This window comes from Stegostoma tigrinum, unplaced genomic scaffold (genome assembly GCF_030684315.1).
Source record: "Stegostoma tigrinum isolate sSteTig4 unplaced genomic scaffold, sSteTig4.hap1 scaffold_116, whole genome shotgun sequence".
In the NCBI taxonomy this organism is placed as follows: Eukaryota; Metazoa; Chordata; class Chondrichthyes; order Orectolobiformes; family Stegostomatidae; genus Stegostoma; species Stegostoma tigrinum.
The window spans coordinates 296,581-312,088 of record NW_026728066.1 but is presented as its reverse complement, the minus strand read 5'-3'; the positions used below and the strand labels follow the sequence as shown (position 1 = coordinate 312,088).

Sequence of the window (15,508 nt, the reverse complement as noted above, 5' to 3'; positions counted from 1 at the left end):
ACAATACGACCTGAGCCTCATTATCTGACAACAAATGTCCCTAATGGTGTATTGCAGAGCTCAGAAACACTTCAACAGCCGGCGACACAACACAGGAGGCCATGCAATCTTTCTCGGCTCCTGCACAGGAACAGGGAGCCCTGGGTTCTAAAATTAAATACAGAGCAGAAATAACTACTCACTTTTATATTGGAAAGCTGTATCTAATGGAATTCCTCAGGGACCAGTGTAAGGTCATCAACAATTTACAATCCAGATTTACGATTTTGGAGGGGGTGGTGAGAGCACGAGACAGGGGGCAGCCAGGAAGGCAATATTCTGCCTTTAAAAACTTACCTCGTGAGTCAGCGGCCTCCTGATCCGAGTGGCGGGGGTGGTGAGAAGGCCAGCCGGGAAGTGAACTATTATATTTGGGCATTGTCCTGTATTAATGGTTTAGATAAGCACAACAAAATGTACTCTAACCATATTTGTCAGTGACGCTAAGATTAGCAGGAAATTAAGCTATCAGGAGGAGGTAGAGAGAATGTAAGTGGATAAGCAATGGACAATTTGGCAGATGAAATATGATGTTGGTAATTGTGAACCTGTGAGACTTTCAGGAAGAACAAAAGGCTATATGTTACATGAATGGAGGGAGATTATGGGACCTAGTGATACTGTGTGTGCCAGAGGGTTCTCTCTGAAACTTTCAGACATTGGAAGCATTGGTCTACCATCCTGATGGCTACTCCCTGATGGTCCGAGTTGCCTCATTACTCTCAGTACACACGGGGTATTTTTATGTGGTTGGTTGGTGGTGAGCAGTCGTGAGGAGGAGAGTGTTTTGGAGTGTGTATCAAGGGCGTGGCCTTTATCCAAGATACCATCCTATATTTCTACATGAAGATCTTAAAACAATGGGAATGGCTGCCTGCTTCTGAATGAAGAGGCTGTGGGTGCTGCCAGGACAGTGGGTCTTCACCACCATGATGTAGTGTGTATGGTCACACTGCAATGTTAATGGAGTGAGGGTTTGAAGGGTTCAATCACAAGAAAGAAAACATTAAATGTAGGTATTTTTAGATCAGCTGAAATGGTTAGTTATATCCCATTCTCTATCCCACTCCCAGAACCAGCCCGGACACTTTTCTCTAGATAATAAAATGTGAGGCTGGATGAACACAGCAGGCCAAGCAGCATCTCAGGAGCACAAAAGCTGACGTTTCGGGCCTAGACCCTTCATCAGAGAGGCTCTCTGGGGTCTAGGCCCGAAACGTCAGCTTTTGTGCTCCTGAGATGCTGCTTGGCCTGTTATGTTCATCCAGCCTCACGTTTTATTATCTTGGAATTCTCCAGCATCTGCCGTTCCCATTATCTCGGACACTTTTCTCTGTTCCATCACAGGATGTGGGCTTCACTGGCTGAGCCAACAGTCATTCCATCCCTCATTGCCCAGAGGGTAGTTAGAGCCTGTGACATTATTGGGTGTGTGGGGACACATTTAGGCCAGAGCAGGGAAGGATGGCAGTTTCCTTCCCGACAAGATATGAGTGAATCAGATCGGTTTTCCTGACAATTGCCAATGGTTTAACCTTCACCATTCAACTTTTAATTCCAGACTTTTTTTGAATTCAAATTCCAACATCTCACTTGGCAGGAGTTGAACTGAGAGACCCAGAGAATTACGTGCATTTTTGGATTAATAACCAAATAATAACCAAAGTCATTCAGATATACAAGAATGAGAGGTATGAACAGTGTCAAAAGAAAGGAGCTGCTCCTTTCAGTAAAAGGGCCAAGAAAGAGGCAGCACACTTTTAAATTGAAGCGTTTGAGAGTTAAAGAAAATTTAAGAGTTGTTTTCACCCAGAGAGTGCTGGGGTCTAGAATGCACTTTCTGAGAGGAGTTGTCACGGGTAACCTCACAACCCATGAAACAGTATTTGGATGAGCGCTTGAAGTGTCATAATATTCAGGACTACGGGCCTCGTTTAGGAAAGTGGTACTAATGGGCATGCTTCTGTGATTGTATATTTGTGGATGTTCAACCATTGAGCAGCATAGGGCAGGAATTGTTGGGTTTCTGGAGACTATAATAACAAAGGCTATAAGAATGAACTGCAATTGCTTCCAAAAGGATACCAGTAGGGAACACATGAGAAAACATTCTGAAACCAGACAGTGGAGAATAAATAACAAGGAAATGGCAGAAGTATGACATAACTCCTTCAGTTTTTGATTAACCGAAGAAAAGATAAAAAGATGACCTTCTCAGCAATACTAGGAAATCTGAGTGTGGTGAGAAATAGAAGTAGAATGAAATTAGCAAATAAACTAATTTAGAGAGATTATTGCGACCGGTTTTAATGGGCACAGACAAAGCCAATGTTGGTTTATGATCTGGGATTCGTATTTGACAAACCAACCTGGAGATAAATTTTGGAGATGGAATAGATGCAATGCATTTGGAGTTTTGGAAAGGTTTTTGATAGATTCCCAAGCCCAATGTGTAAAGTATAACACATGGGATTGGGCCAAATATATGGTGCCATAACGGGGAAGCTGACAGGAAACAGTAAGCAAGAATAAATGGATGTTTTTTTGTTGGATTGAAAGTTTCGTGGCGTAAATAAGAGATTCCAGATATTCACAAAACATATCAAAAGTTTGGTTGAGGGAATCAAATGCAATTTTTCCAAGTCTGCTGACAATACAAAACTGGGGCTGTGAGTGGTGCGGAGGATGTAAAGGTTCTCCAAGGCAATTCAGACAAGTGGAATGACTGGGTAAACATCTGGCAGATGAAGAGCAATGAGGATGTATGTGACATTGTGCACTTTGGCGGGAAATAATAGAACAACAGCACAATATTTGAAGAGGGATTGTTTGAAAAATATTGATCTATAAAGGGACTTGTACTCCCTGTCTTTTGTGTTATTCTGTGCCGACTCCAAAATCTATGCAGGGCGGTAACGTCTGAAGCTAGCTACCATACGATTTCCACCCCCAGCCAGCTAAGATTGTCCTTTCTGGGCTCTAGGTGCTGTTCAACCCTCAGGACGAATGCAACAAACTACAATGATGTGTTTGAAGCAAAGCTGACTTATTTTACATTTCGCTTGGATACTAAACTCTAGCTTAATTTTAGGGTTATAGCCATCATCAGAAACAAACTGCAAATGTCAGAACAAAAGTAACAGAAAATTACAGAGCAGAGCAAGGCCTTTTTTAATTCATTTGTGTGATGTGCGTATTGTTGGCTGGTCAGCAGCATTCACCCTTGGCCCATCATGTGTGTGTTGGCTGGAATAGAACGAGCCAGGCTTTACAGATTTCTGGCCTCATCATTGAGATCAACAATATCAGACTGTGAACTCTGCCCCAATTTGTTTACATTTCTTGTTTCAATTTGTGTCTGGGTCCACTGCACACCTGGCTCCAGGCACATCTTTTGTTTATTTGTTTCTTTTCCAGCCCTAACTCCACTCCCTGCCGCCTTGAAGAACCAATAACATTTCTGCAATTTCATCTCTCCTGCCTTCCCCCCGTGACATGTGCCTTTTGCCCTTGTCTCACCCCACCTTACTCAGAATCTGTTACATTTCTGGTCCCAGGCCTCTGTCAACTCACTGTGCCCCTGGGTCAGAGTTTTAAATTCTCTTCCTCCAGAGAGAATCTGAAATCGTTGTTGGTGCAGTTTTCCCCAGATTTTACTTTTGGAAACAAAAACCATGAAATTGTTTCAGAGTTGAATTTTTTTAGCATTAATCCACAATTTCGCCTCTTTAGAGCTAAACAGTGATGCTCCCACAGTCAAAAAATGCAAGTGAAGTGGATTTGCCGCACTAAATTGTCCGCGAGTGTGCAGGTTCGGTGGTTGGGTTCGCTGCGGTAAATGTGGGGTTATGGGAGTAGGGTGGGATAGAGAGCTAGTACAGACTGGATGCACTGAATGGCCTCCTGCACTGTCAGGATCCTGTGATCTTAACCATTTGTGATCATGGTCACATTTTCCTCATGACAGGCCACATGTTCATTCAGCTCAAGCTTTCATGCTGCCTTTGTGTTTTGAGAAGCTCTGTTGTTGGAATGAGAGCTTTCTTTGATGTGGCCTCTCCTCGTTCTTCTGCCCACTTCCCAGTTTCCTGCGACAATTCCAGCTTTCTCTCATTTTCCCAAATGGGGTTTTTTGAAGAGCTCAAAAGGCGAGTGGATGGCAATTGAAAAATTAAAGAGTCAGAATGAAAGAGGAAGTGGATATAATAAACAGGTTTGGTAAATCCCAGGGGAGTGAGGAAGGGTCACGGATGCTTCCAGGCCTGCTGAGCTCTTCCTGCAACTTTGTTTTTGTTCCAGGGGAATGAGACTCCAGGATCCTCCTGTTGTGACTGTTCACACAGTTTTTTTTAACTAATGTGTGGGATATGGGTGTCCCTGGCTGGGCCAGCATTTCTTGCCCATCTGAAGTTGCACATGGGAAGGTGGTGGTGAGCTGCCTTCCTGAACTGCTGCAGTCGTCCTGATGTGTGGTGATCCGCAATGCTATTAGGGAGGGAATTCCAGGATTTGGACCAAGCGACAGCGAAGGAACGGTGATATATTTCCAAGTCAGGATGGTGAGTGACTTAGAGGGGAACGAGGGGGTGGTGATCTTCCCATATATCTGCTGCTCTTGTTCTTCCACATGGAAGTGGTTACGTGTTTGGAAGGTGCTGCCTGAGGATCTTTGGTGAATTTCTGCAGTCGAGACAACATACTCTGATGAGAGTCAAACCCAGGCAGTCAAAGACGGGGCACTGAATAGTCACAGACTGAGTTCAAACACAGGAGATTTGCTCAGCCAGTAATAGCACATAGTGTAACAGTCAGGGATGTGAAGTGAAGAGTGGGGGGACATAATGCCACAAGCTGCAGATGGAAAACTTTTATCGGAACAGGAGTAGACCATTCGGCCCGTCAAACCTGTTCTGTCATTCAATTAGATCATTGCCTGATCTGTGGCTTAACTTTCAATTCTCAAAACCGACCAAACCTATCAATGAGGCTCCTCTGAAACAGACAAGGTGAATATTGAAAAAGAAAATTGCAAAAATAATTGCAAATGCAGAGAAATCAGAAACAAAAGCAGAAATTGCTGGAAAAATTCAGCAGGCCCAGCAGCATCTATGAAAGAAATCCGAGTTACCCTTTCAGGTCCAGTGACCTTTTGAGTGACCAGATGCAGTTGACCATTCCCTCTTTCCAGTAACACTTTTCGGAACAGGTGATGGTGTGAGGGCCATGAGGTTGTCAATAACAACTGAGAAAACAGCAGTGCACGCTGAATCAGAGAGAAAAACGAAACATTTTGGTCTTTCACTTTTAAATCAATTGCACCAATTTATTCACTATTGTTCCAGAAACGGGACAAGAGACCAGAATATCAACTCAATGCCATCGGGCCTGGGAACCATTGTTATTCTGACCTCCATGTGAATCCATGCTATAACCATTAGGTTGATTCTGAACCATCCTCTGGGCAGTCAGAACGGATGATAAAAGTTAGCTGAGCTTCTGATGCCATGATCCCATGAACAAACAAAAGAAATATCCAATTACTGCAGTTACTTGTGAACCCACTGGTGTTTCTTAACGCAGAATGTCTGAATGAATTTTCTCCCACACACAGAGTAGGTGAATGACCTCTCCCCAGTGTGTATTTGCTGATGTACAGTGAGGGCTGATGATGCCCTGAACCCAACCCCACAGTGACAGCACCTGTGAGCACGTTGGCAGTACAAAATTCTACTTGAGCTTTTATTGCGCTTCCTACAATCTGCACATTTAAAGGGCCTCTCTTCAGAGTGAACCTGTTGAGGTTTCAACAGGCTGGATGACCGGGAGAAATCCTTCCCACACCTGGAGCAGCTGAATGGCCTCTCCCCAGCGTGGACCCATTGGTGTGTCAGCAGGCGGAATGGCTGAATGAATTCCTTGCAACTCCCACAGCAGGGAAACAGCCCCTTTCCAGTGTGAAACCGCTGAGAATGCCTTCTCAAACATCCAGCAAGTCAACAGTTTCTTCCTGATATGATTGCGCCGATGTGCTTGCAGCTTGGATGGGGAATTGTAACACCTCTCACAGTCCTCACGGATCCACAGTTGGATGAAGGAAAATCCCAAGGCATTCTATATTTATGTGAGGAACAAGAGGATGGTGGGAGTAACAGTGGTGCCTACCAGGGATAGTGGGAGGGAACTTGCGCTCAGAGTCAGACATGGTAGGGGAGGTCCTTGATGAATACTTTGCTTCAGTACTCACCAGTAAGAGGGGCCTTAACATTTGTGAGGATAGCATGGAAAAGACAGATACGCTGAAACAGGTTGATGTTAGGAAGGAGGATGAAGTGAGGGAAAGAATGCTTTGCCTTTGGTGATGACTTTTGCGTCCTCACTGCCTACTGGAGTAATACCAAATGATTGGAGGGTGGCAAATGTTATTCCCTTGTTCAAGAAAGGGAATAGGGATAATCCTGGGAATTACAGAAGAGTCAGTCATTCTGTGGTGGGCAAATTAGTGGAGAGGATTCTGAGAGACAGTATTTATGATTATTTGGACATGCACAATTTGATTAGAAATAGTCAGTGTGGCTTTGTGAGGGGCAGATCATGCCTCAGAAGCCTTACTGAATTCTATGAGGATGTGGCAAATGACATTGATGAAGATCAAGCAATGGATGTGGTGCATATGGATTTTAGAGGAACATTTGATTTGGTTTCCCAAGGTAGGATCATTTAGAAAGCTAGGAGACATGGGATTCATGGAAATTTGGTTGTCTGGATACAGAATGGAAGCCAGAGGGTTATAATAGATGGAAATTATTCAGCCTGAAGCTCGGCGATCAGTGGTGTTCTGAAAGAATCTGTTCTGGGAACCCCACTCTTTGTGGTCTTCATAAATGACTTGGATGAGGAAGTGGAAAGATGGGTTAGTAAGTTTGATGATGACACGACGTTTGGTGGCATGGTGGGTGGTGTGGAGGGCTGTTGGAGTTTGTAATAGGTCATTGACAAGATGAAAGGCTGGGCAAAGAAGTGGCAGATGGAATTCAACCTGGAAAAGTGTGAAGTCATTCATTTTGAAAGGTTGACTTTAAATACAGAATTTAGGGTTAACCTAATGTTCTTGCTAATGTGGAGAAACAGAGGGATCTTGGGGTCCACATCGTTAGACCCGTCAAAGTCCCTACCCAAATTAATAGTGTTGTTGAGAAGGTGTATGGTGTGTTGGCTTTCATTGGCAAGGGAATTGAGTTTAAAAGCCTCAAGGATATACTGCAGTTGCTTAAAACACTCGTTAGATGACACTTGGAATATTGTGTTCAGTTCTGATCGCCTCATTCTAGGAAGGATGCGAAAGCTTCCATGTGGGTGCAGAGGAGATTTACCAGGATGCTGCCTGAACTGGAGGGCAGGTCTTATGAGGAAAGGTTGAGGGAGCTCGGGCTTTTCTCTTTGGAGAAAAGAAGGATGAGCTGTGACTTGATATAGGTAAATAAGATGATGAGAGACATAGATAGATTGGATACCCAGAGACCTTTTCCCAGAGCGTAAGTGACTATTGTGAGGGGGCATACTTTTAAGGTGATTGGAGGAAGGCATTGTGGCGATGTCAGAGGTAGGTTCTTTACACAGAGAGTGGTGGGTGCATGGAATGCTCTGCCGGTGGTGGTATTCAAGTCAGACACATTCGGGACATGTAACCAAGTCTTGGACAGTTGCGAGGATGATCGTAAAATATAGAGTAAGCAGGGTAGTTTGATCTTAGAGTAGGATAATATTTTGGCACAACATTGTGGGCTGAAGAGCCTGTGCTGTACCCTTCTGTGTTCTATGTGTTCAATTCAGCTAGCCTGCATACGTTTAGACCATGGGAAGAAATTGAAGCACTGAGACGCAGACATGGTGAGAATGTGCAAACTCCATGCTGACACCAGCTGAAGCTGAAATCAAAGCTGTGTCCCTTTTGCTGAAAGGCCCCAAAAATGCTTGGGTCGCGTCCAGTAGGAAATTGAACCCTGGTCTCCCTCGTGAAAGGTGGGGAGAGTGACCACAATGCTAATGAGGGCATCAGGTGCAAATGCCCCTTAAGCCCTTTACATGTGCACCAATCACATACAATCGCTTCAGTATCCAAATTCTACTTCTATTGCTTCGCCCATAATCGTCAATGCCACAGCATCACAAATTCACATCTGAATGCTTCTTAAAGTCATAAGGATCTCTGCCTCTAGGACACTTGCAAGCAGTGGCTTCCAGATTCCAAACATCCACTGGCTAAAAGCATTTTTCTGTAAATTTACTAAAAACTTCCTTCCTCTTCCGTTAAACCTATGGTCCCCGGAGATTGATCCCTCCCTCAAGGGGGAGCGTTCACATAGTCTATCCTCATTATTTTGTACATCTCCTCTGCTCTGAGGAAAACGACCACAGTCTGTTCGATCTCGCTTCATAACGGAAACTCTTCAGCTGAGACAATATCCTGGTAAATCTCTTCGGCACAGTTTCTGGTGCTACCACATCCCACAATAATGTGAATTAATGAACTGCGCACAATACTCTCGCTATAGCGAAATGAACAAATACAATGAATGTTGCAGAAAGCCACAGAAACTGGTCTTTTCCGATGCAGTCCATGTTGCTCATTATTGCCATGGGTCATTTTCCTAGGCCTGATGTTCCAATAATCACTGGTCCATGTTAGTAAAAGCTGCTCCATGAGTCTTGATCTGACCGTCCCAGTATCTAAATATTTCATCTGGCTTAGCGTTCCTGGTGGTGAGACAGGCCACGTTCACTCAGCAACACAGACTGCAACAAGACAGAATGAACAATGTCAATGTGAAAATGGATGTCAGATTGTGCAGTGCCTCAGTGAAGCGGAAGGTGGGGCGTCAAGGAGAGTTAGTGATTGTGGGAGGGAGAAAATTCTCTGAGTGGTGGGTTTGAATTCTGACACATCAAATGCAGATATGTGAGAGAGCCAGGATTGGGAGATGATTGTCACCACCTCAAAGAATATTTTCACGTAAAATGTTTGATACTTGCTGCATTTCTGTGGCCCATGGCACAAGGATTAAAAAGAAATACAGCAAGCACCCACTGCCATGACTCAGATTCGAGCTGAAGTTGCTGTGGCCACAACACAGAGTACGAACCACAATACGATCACGGCACCACATGAGTTCACTGGTGTACAACAAGCAATAACTACAGTGGCAGAGGATATGTTAGGAACAGCACCAGATCGACAACTGGAATTCTTTCCAAGCAGTGCGCTGTATTGCGAGGATTCACAGAGGGCTCGCATCGGTAATTACGGTGCTACCAGAGACTGTGGAGATTCCATCAATGATTATATTGAAGACTGAGATTGATAGATTTCTACGAAATATCAAAGACTCAGTGTATAGTGCTGGCTTTTGTTGAAATGTACCTTTCAATAGTAATCTAGTTTAACATTGGATATTTCATCAGCTCCTTCACACAAGGAAGTAACCATTGCTGCATACAACCATATAATCCCAGTTCCTGGGCCCAGAACCAGGGAAACTCAGTGACCCAGCCACAAAGATATAACCGGAAATGGGGCTGGCAATGAGCGTGCAGACATACGCTGTGAAAATAGATGACGGGATAGTCTGTGCATTATGAGGCAAGACAATGTGACAAAATCGAGATAGAGCCACGGGGATGATGTGCAGAAGGATGAGCGATACAGTGGTGAATCAGACAGTGACCAGGAGCATACAGATAGAAGTGATGCAATCGGTGAGCGCGCAGTCCTTCTATGGCCATAGAGACGCATGAAATGCCGAGTCTGCGAGCTCCAACCTCACCCGGTGCAGCTTCTATTGACATGGAGCAGGGATTATTGGGACCTCAAGCTGCATGAAAAGATGCACAGCAATTTTAATCTGAGGCAAAATACTTTTTGGAAGCTCAGTTATTTGTGGATTGAGTGAGGATCTGTCCATGATGATGTCACAATTATAATGACAATGTTGCAAATATTCAACCCATCAAGAGAGAAATCTGTGCTGGGAGAAATAGAGGTAACGTTTTTGCTATCTTACTCTTGTTATATGGCTGACCCTGCACTGGGTTGAATTGTGGGAAGGGCTTTTTTCGCTCATTTCATTGTATTCAATTTCATGCAAACATGCACAGGTCACTGAAGTCATCTAAACTTCCGAAAAATATCGGTCATATATGATGTTGTGATTAGGCTCGAGTTTACCTCAGGTTATGGAGGAAAAGCAGGAAAGCGGAGTTGACATTTATCAGGTCAGCAGCGATCTCATTGACTGGCTGAGCAGACTCGATCGGGTGAATTGTAGCTTCCTGACACAAATGGCAGTGAAACTCACTGCGTCACAAAGGGGAGACAATTGAATTGAAGTGGCGACTGTGATTATCTTTGCTGGTTGTGTACCTTGTGAATGTTACCCTTACAGCTGATGTCCCTGCTAACAACACAACACAAAGGTGAGTAGCCTGACTGAGCAGTGACGGCTAAGGCACCTTTCCCCTCTGTAAGCGGCTGGAACATGGACCCTGATGTTCTCGGGGACAGGAACTGACATTGAAAGGATTGCAGACAGAGCTGCACCGCCTTTGCGTTGTCACCATCAGGAAAAATAAAACTTGATTCCCTGACCGGGAATCGAACCCGGGCTGCGGCGGTGAAAGCGCCGAATCCTAACCACAAGACCACCAGGGATATAGGTGGATGAGTGTGCATCGTTTCTTAATGGTACAACTTCTGGCTTTTTTTTTTCTTTCTACGACAGTCGTTTCTCCTGCAAAATGACTGAATCATCGTGTTTTACAGCACAGAAAGAGGCTCAACATCCCAGTTTCCAGCCTTTGCCCATAGCCTTGTGCACTACGAGACGATGGGCTGCCTGTTTGAGATGTTCACATTCGCTTGGGGAACTGGGCCGCATGTTCGCCCTCAGAAGGTAACACACAGACACATTTCCCAGAAGGTGACAAAGGCCTCAGCAGAGACCAACCCCCAGAAAGTAGGATTTCATCCATTTGTGTTCTATAGTCCCATTTCACACTTCAAAACCAGAATCTGATTACAGCAAAGAAATAAAACATTCGGCCGCTCCCCACTCTGTGTTTGTCCCCCATTGTTTCCTTGTCAACCTGCAGTTTATAATACCTCACCTCACCTCACTGCTGGCCTGTGGGGGAAATGACACTGGCATAATTTCAGACAACATTGAAAGTCCTCTTTTAGATGTTGGATGCCACAGTTGTACAAACATTCTCATCTCCTCCAGTTAGAAGTAAACTCATGGCTGGTGCTTTACAAGACCATTGCTTTCAATACTGCACTACAGAGTGAAGGCTGTGCCCTGTAAGGTAGGGTTTCATGCATTAGAAACTGCAATGTAATAGATGGCAGGATAGACTGTGCATTATAAACCAAGACAATGCGACAAAACCGTGATGGAGCTGAAGGAATCATGTGCAGAAGGATGAGAGACACAATGCTGAATCAGGCAGTGACCAGGGTGATAGAGATATAATTCTTCCCTTGCAGTCTGCTGATTAGGATTCAGTGCCTTCACTGCCATTGCATGTTCACGGTTATTATTTGCAATAGTAACTATGAAATATTGACTGATCTTTGAAGCAGAATTATGTCATAGAAAAGGCGGTATCAGTTCAATCTACATTACAGTTCTACATCAGCAATGTCAGCTACAATTGCCTGACGTGCAATTTGTTTCAGACAAGAACAAGGGGGAGGTTGGAAAAGTGAAGGGCAATGGTGGTTTGTGAGAGGTGACTGTGGGCCTAATGGAGCCAGGCTCAGTGTGGGTGCTGAAGACCGGCTTTTCCTGTTTACCCTGGTATACAGATCGCTCTGGAGCCACCAAGGTGTGTCAGGATGGCCGAGTGGTCTAAGGTGCCAGTCCCCAAGAATAGACTCCTTCCTCTGTTAAAGCTGGGTGTTCTCGTCTCCACCTGGAGGCGTGGGTTCAAATCCCACTTCTGACAATGACTGCCCCTTTGTTTGTTGTCCTTTGTAAATATCAATGAGGTTCAGTGTCCCGATGGGATCTACCTGTTTTAAAGCAAAATTTGCTCCGGTCAGTTTTGCAGCTTTATATTAACATAATGCAGTTTTGGAGGAGAAGGAGACAGCTCAGCCCATCAAGTCTGCTCTGCTATTAAATGAGCGGATAATCCTGACCTGATAATCCTGAACTGCACTTTCTTGGATTTCCCGATAACCATTGATACCCTTGTTGCTAAAAATCTTTCAACCTCAGCCTTAAATGGACTTTGTGGGCCAGCTCTGACAATCCTCTTCTGTAAAAGAATCCACTGATTCACAACCATCTGAGAGAATAAACTTCACCTCGACTCTGCCTTAAATGTGCGACCTCCATTCTGATATTAGACACTCGGTTCCCAGACGGTCCCAGGAGGGATTGAACCTTTCTGCATCCAATCCGTTACATCGCCAATAACACCTGTATGTTTCAATAAAGAGCATTTTTGTAGTACTGTTTCTGAGCTAATGAAAGTGATGTATTTCAATGTTTCTTCCCATTTAATTCTCCGCTGATGTGAAACTCTCATTGATTGTGATAGAGATTATCATTATGACTAAGGAGGCAGTGCTGGGCAAGGTAACGGGGCTAACAGTGGACATGGGGGTCTCTTGGCCCTGATTAACTGCATCCCAGGATACTAAAAGGGGCGATGGGGGACATAGCAAATGCACTAGTAATTATTTACCAATATTCACTGGACTCTGGGTTTGATCCTGCAGATTGATAACCGCCAATGTGACGTCACTGTTTAAAAAAGGAAATAGGCAAAAAGCCGGTAACTTTGGTCTGGTTAGCTTAACTTCGGCGCTGGGGAAAATGATTGAATCTACGTTCAAGGAAGAAATAGCAAGACATCTGGATATAAATTGTCCCACTGGTGTTCGTGAGTTCATGAAGGGTAGGTCTTGCTGAATTAATTTGGTGAATTTCTTTGAGGACATTACCTGCAATGTGGACAATGGGGTACCTGTGGATGTGGTGTATTTTGATTTCCAGAAGGCACGTGACAAGGTGCCACATCAAAGGCTGCTACGTCAGATAAAGTTGCACCATATTACAGGTAACGTATTGGCTTGGATAGAGGATTGGTTGATCAGTAGAAAACAAAGAGTAGGTGTAAATGAGTGTTTTTCTCATTGGTGTTCAGTGGCTAGTGGTGTGCCTCAGGGATCAGTGCTGGGACCACAATTGTTTGCAATTTACACAGATGATTTGGAATTGGGGACTAAGCACGGTGTGTCAAAATTTGCAGATGACACTAAGACGAGTATAGGGCAAAGTGTGCAGAAGACACAAAACATCTGCAGAGGGATATAGATAGTCTAAGTGAGGGAGCAAAGGCCTGGCAGATGGAGTACAATGTTGATAAGTGTGAGGTCATCTATTTTGGTAGGAATAACGCAAAATGGACTATGTTTTAAATGATAAAAAAAATGCAGCACGCTGCTGTGCAGAGGGACTTTGGTGCCCTTGTGCATGAATCACTAAAAGTAGGATTGCAGGTGCAGCAGGGAATTAAAAACGCAAATGGAATTTTGGTGAAAGGGAAAAACTGATCTGCAGCCAAAATGGTACAAAATAAAAAGTCAGAAGCAGTGTCAGTGAGAAAAGATACAAGAGTCTCAAGTGCCCTTCCTGGTGGTGCAGTGGTTAGGATTTGGTGCTTTCACCGCCGCAGGCTGGGTTCCGTTTTCGGTCAGGGAATGGGAGCTCTATTCTGCTCGTTTATTGTGATGCCTGATTTTCAGGAGCAGGAAAGAAGCTCTGGAGCTGGTAGATGGGCTGGTTTGTCCCAGAAATTATTCAAGTTAAAAAAAGTCAATGAACTGCAGATGCTGAAAGTCTGAAAGAGAAACAGGAATTGACTGAGAAGTTCAGCAGGCCTGGCAGCATCTGTGGAGCAGAAGAGAGGTAACCTTTCAGGTCCACAGATTGTTAATTGGAACTAGATTAGTTATGCATTTCAATCATGTCATCTTCGGCAAAGTGATCAGGTTTATCTGTCAAATCGGGATATTTATCAAAATTTCTCTCTCTGAGTGGCTGACAAGAGTTAATTGTTACAGTTCACAAAACAGCAACAAACAAAACAGCCAGTTGTGTTAAGCTCAGGTAACTGGAGTGGGAGCAGAGGAATAATAATGCATTGAGTTTAAATACAAGAAGCAAGCCACTTCAGCTTTCAGGAACCAAGCAACTGGCACTATTTACAAGAGGTTTAAACAAGATACTGTCAATCTAAGCATAGGCACCTGTAGGACTCAAACCACCCCTATGCTGATTGTTAGAAAGGCACATTAGCCAACTGAGCCACAGCACCACACAAGCTGCTTCAGCACCACACAAGCTGCTTCAGCTCCAATCCATATGTTCATGAACTTAAAACACCCGAACACAGAAACTTGTTTTCTATCTCACAGTTAATCAGTGAGAATTTAAGTCAAACACCGTTTTTTTTAAAGACAGATCGTTCACAGCTGAACATTTCCAGTGACAATGCACAGAAAGATACAGTCTCCTCTTACACTGCTTTAAAACCGATATTTTCACAATTTAAACTGGCGGGATAAAGCGGATGTGTTCATCCTCTCTGCATACATTAACCACGTTAATACACACAGACGAAACCTCGCAAACTGCATTCAATGCTCCTCTCCCTGCTCAAGGAAAGATGAAAGGGTTTACAGAGAAGCTGCCAGGGCTGGAAGAGATGATCCAGAAGGAGAGGCTGAAGAAAATCGGGCTCTTTACGCTGGAGTGTTGGAGGCTGAGGGGTGACTTTATCGAAGTTAATAAAATCATGAGGGGTAGTGATCAGGACTTTTTCCCAGGGTAGTGGAGTCCAAACTTTAGGCTATAGGTTCATGGTTTGACGGTAAATATTTTAAAGGGGTAATGTTTTGACACGCAGGATGATGTGTGCATGGAATGAACTGACACAGGAAATGGTGTAGGCTGGTATAAATACAACATATAAAAAGCGTCTGCATGGATACATGTACAGGAAGGGTTTAGCGGGATATGGGCCAAATGTTGGCAAAAAGGACGAGATAAATTTTGGAAATCTGATCGGTATGGACGAGAATGACCAAAAACACTGTTTCTGTGCTGAATATCTCTCGGACTCGATAATTGCTTTAAGTTTCGAAATCGTTCACTCAAACATCCTAGAAAGATCACATTTTAAGTTGCTGTAGAGATTAATCTCGAGTTTTGACTTCTATCTTTCCCAGCAGCCCTCCATCTTTCTGTCTGCCTCTGATAAATGTCATTTGATGAAAGTTCCAAATCACCTTTACAATTTGCTGCACAAGTCTGATTCCACCCCTTCTGCTCCTTCCCTCTTCCAGCATTTGAGAGACAGCGACAAAGTGTATACCACCCCTCAGCACTGCCTGCCTGTGGCC

At 44.1% G+C, this 15,508-nt stretch overlaps 2 non-coding genes across 2 annotated transcripts; one reads left to right on the top strand and one right to left on the bottom strand.

Moving 5' to 3' along the window:
- Positions 1-10,672: 10,672 nt before the first annotated feature.
- On the bottom strand, positions 10,673-10,744 carry trnae-uuc (transfer RNA glutamic acid (anticodon UUC)). Its single transcript has one exon. It is a non-coding gene; the product is annotated as a tRNA-Glu (tRNA).
- Positions 10,745-11,923: 1,179 nt separating this feature from the next.
- Positions 11,924-12,039, top strand: trnaw-cca (transfer RNA tryptophan (anticodon CCA)). The gene is made up of 2 exons: positions 11,924-11,961; positions 12,005-12,039. It is a non-coding gene; the product is annotated as a tRNA-Trp (tRNA).
- The last annotated feature ends 3,469 nt before the right edge of the window (positions 12,040-15,508 follow it).